Source organism: Centroberyx gerrardi, chromosome 6 (genome assembly GCF_048128805.1).
Source record: "Centroberyx gerrardi isolate f3 chromosome 6, fCenGer3.hap1.cur.20231027, whole genome shotgun sequence".
In the NCBI taxonomy this organism is placed as follows: Eukaryota; Metazoa; Chordata; class Actinopteri; order Beryciformes; family Berycidae; genus Centroberyx; species Centroberyx gerrardi.
In genome coordinates, this window is record NC_136002.1 from 5566749 (window position 1) to 5571086 (window position 4338).

A 4338-nucleotide genomic window follows, 5' to 3' on the forward strand; every position below is an offset into this window, starting at 1 on the left:
TAATTGATTTTGCATATTTTGAAAAATATAGAGTGACAGACTTCTGAATTGACCATAGGTTGCAGTGAGGCAAACTTTTGTCACAATTCAGTGGATGTGCTGAAAAAATTTCAGCTCTGTAGGACGTACGGGGGATTTATTTCGATTTTTTAAATTTTGGAATGTGAAATGTCTAGAAATTTAGATTTGTTGTAATAAGCCACGCCCACTTTAATCAATCATTACCAAATTTTATGCATCGACTGAATCATGACCCTAGATCGCGTGAACCGAATTTCGTACGAATCCATGAAGCCAATTACGAGATATAAACTTTTTGTATTTATAGCGCCCACTAGTGATAGAACTCCAAATGCTTTTGGGGGCATGCTCAAGCAACACTTCTCAACATGTGTTACAAATTTTGGCTTAATTAGATGAATGGTTAATGAGTTATGTGCAATTTAGTGTTATGGCGTGTTTCGTTAAAAGTTTATTGGTCGATAAAAGCCAAACCATTTGACCTATCAATAACCTTTTTGCAACTTTGAAAGAGGACGGTCTCAAGATTCTGCACACACAAGTTTCGTGTGAATCGGATGAACGGCCTAGGAGGAGTAGCGAAAAAAGAGTTTCGGACAAAATTCAAAATGGCGGAAAATCTAGTAGACAGAAATGGGCGTGGCCTATGCAGATAGATGCGGAATGACCCAAGGAATCCAGTGGGTGAATTTTGATTCTACGACCTACGGTTCAGAAGTTATAGGCCAAAACGTAAAGTTGCTTGTTATAGCGCCACCATCTGGTCGACATGGGTGAATGGCCTTGCCTGAGTAGTGGGGGGCCATAGGAACCCACCTGCCAAATGTGGTTGCTCTGGGACTTACGGTTTCTGAGCTGCACATACTTTTAGCGGAGAAAAATACTAAGAATAAGAATAAGAATAAGAAGAATCCTTACAAATACAATAGCTAACCCTAACCCTAGGCAGGAGGAGGGGAGGTGCTGCTACAGGTGCAGCAGGTCTGACCTGACCAACTCCACTGGAACACACAGGCTGATGAGACAGCAGCCATCCAGAGACGAGTACTGGAGGAGCGGGAGAGAAGAGGAGAAGAAGAGAGAGCGATAAGGGGACAGGAGGAGTATGTTGAGGGCAAAATAGAGAGGAGAGGTATTGGGCACAATTCAATTTATGTAACAACATATCAGAGGTGTATTAGCATGCTGATTGCTGTAGTCTGTTCAGCAAACTGTTGTCCTGGGAACAGGCAGGTATCAACGTAGCCACCAAGCAAGCTAACATTAGAAAAATACTCAAAACAAAACCAAAAACGATAACTTTCAACAAACTACATTGGAACTGAAGCCAAACGGTTCAGCCCTACAGGGCTCTGGTCCCTCTTCCTACCTGCTCCATCAGGTTCTGCTGGAGAAGAACAGGAGCTCCCAGCACTCTGCTCAGCTCAGGCTGGGGCCTCAGTCTGGGTAGAGGACACACACAGACACACACACAGAAGAAACCACGTCAACAGCTACAGTAGAAGATAGTAGAGTTGTAGTAGAAGAGAACAGAGTCATAGTACAAGACATAACGTCTGTCATGGTAGAAGGTATTAATCAATACAAGAATGCAGAAGTAGCCTAATAATCTTCCCAGTTAACAGTTACTAACCAGTTAACGAAGGTCAGTGAGAGGAGTTCTGCCAAGAGAAACTAACCAAAAACTGACATCCCTTGTAGGAATCATAGGTAGAAATGTATCTTTTGAGCAGACATTAACGTTACACAAATCAACAGTACTGCTAGAGTTAGCAAACAATTTCCCTACAATATCAAGTAGGCTAACGCTAAGCATGTCTATTAACAAAGTTGCACAGCCTGTGTTAGCCTAGTAGCTAGCTAGGCTACACCTTCGTAACGTTAGTAGCTACTACACCACGACCGAAATCGCATTTACCAAACATCTAAACACTGATAAATCGATTAAAAGTTACCTGAGCAAATGTAACGTTACCTGTTAGCTGACAGTAACTCAAATGCTGGGAGCTGCTGGCAGCTGTCGGGACCTTGGTCGGGACTGTCGGGAAGTGAACTGCTCCTCTTCTCTCTCTGTCAGGTCCTTACTGCTGATAGTATATTTCGACTTTTATTCTCGTAATATTTTGACTTTTATTCTCAAAATTACGACTTTATTCTCGTGATATTTTGACTTTATTCTCAAAATCTTCGATTTTTTTTTTTTTTACAGTGGCCCTGTAGTCTGCCTTGCATCGGCACAACTGCAGCCATAAACTACCCAGCCCAGCAATGTCACGCTTAAAATCACTGGGTGCTACCGCCGACTGGTGGTATGTAGGCTGTATAGCTACTGAGGCACAGTGCGGGTAGAGCGTTACAGACAAATCTCCACACACATTTGCAAATCGCCACACGCATTTGCAGATCACTGCCACGGTAGAAGTGTAGCAAAAGTCACGTGTAAAAAGACAGCCAATTGAGAGGCCTGCCTGAGTTGTAACTGATGACTTGTCTGTATTTCCAGCTCTTGGAGCAAAATACTTAATTAATATCTATGTATGCATTTACAGATTTATGTACGCATTTACAGATTTGTCTACACATTCACAGATCTATGTACGCATTTACAGATTTGTCTACACATTTACAAATCTCAATACACTTGCAAATCTGAATACAGATTTGGAGATTTTTTTACACATTTACAAATCTGATTACACACACAGATTCTGAATACACATTTGCAGATTCCTGTACACATTCACAAATCTCAGTACGCATTTAGAGATTATTTTACACATTTACAAAACTGATTACGCACACACTGATTGAGATACAGTTACACAACTCTCCACACACATTTGCAAATAGTTTTGCTACAATAATGGGCCCATATTAAAGCGCCTCCCTCTTGGTCCCCTGTTTCTGTGTCTCGCTCTCTAGGCCTCCATGGTGCTGAAAGGGCGCACAGTGCAACATGCGGACTTGTAGCGCAGTGGATACTCCTCAGTACCAAACATAAGGATTTCGTTCCCACGTGTTAGCTACTAAGTCGTGGCCACGCATTATTTTATTAACATGAGATGTCACTAGCACATGAAATAGTCTGCCTACATGTGAGAGCCTGTCTGTGGATATACTGAAAGATTCATTGCGCAATATTGCACTTGTATTTCTATGGAATATCCAAACATGAATATCGACAGCCAGAAACACTTTTTTCAGACAAAGCATGCCAAGGAGCCGCTTCAGAGAAATGCAAGAAGACAGAAGAAAGGCAAGTGCGTGCGTCAGAGCACGTTCCCAAACTGGACAGAGCTCATTAAAAATGTATAAATATTTAGCAAACATTGAGCAAATGTTATTCAAACTGTTTATTTTATATCATTTTATGCTATAGAACACTGTAAGGTAGGCTACAGCAAATGTGAGGGAAGTCGGAAGTCGGAAGTCGTACAGTGCGACGCCCCTCAAGGGCAAGGTGTAAAAAAAAAATGTATGAGGTCAGTTTCGGCCAAAACCTAAGTTTATCTCATACGTGATAAACTTAGGTTTTGGCCGACATTGACTGCGAACATTTGTTTTTTAAACGTTGCCCTTCACGGCTTCCGTACTAAGCCATACTTGGCCAGCAGCTAAGAATTCTGGCTTCCAGAACTCCACACCCATAGGAGACACTCTCAATCCCCCACTCCACCACTGGAGTTTGAAGACACTTGAAACCCCAATGGATGGGGACTTTTTGTTCCAAGAAGTATGGGCCGGTAAGTGAGTTTTGCAAGCCAGAAATCTCAGCAGCTGCCCAAGTAAACATTGAGTCATTGGTATTGATCAACAACCCTATCAACCCCCACAGAAATATATGCTCATTTTGTTCATTGCTCATTGGCTGTGGCTGCAATTTGCTTATAATCACGTGTTAATTTATTACGATTTTCCTACCATGGTGGCTGTGTGGTGATCTAACAGAACACTATGAATCGCCCCTTCAACAAGACTGATGTTGTACTTGGCAGCTTGACAGTGTGAATGTGTGAAAGTGTATAAATGTGAAGCAGAGTGTTAAAAAAGAGAATACATGTTCAGTCGACTTTCCCTGGATGAAATTGAACTTGGAACTTTGAATACTCAAATGTAACCTCAGATGGCATTCATTACGGTCAACCATATTAATTGGATGACATACATGAAATCTATGAATGATTGACTTATTTGCCATCTGCCATTGGGTTACATGATGAGTGGGTGTGGATGGAGGTGGGGTTTCGGTGGGTCCAGGGCTTACTGTAGCAGAGCCTATTTAACAGAGACCAACCCAGAGGTACACCCCAGTCAGCC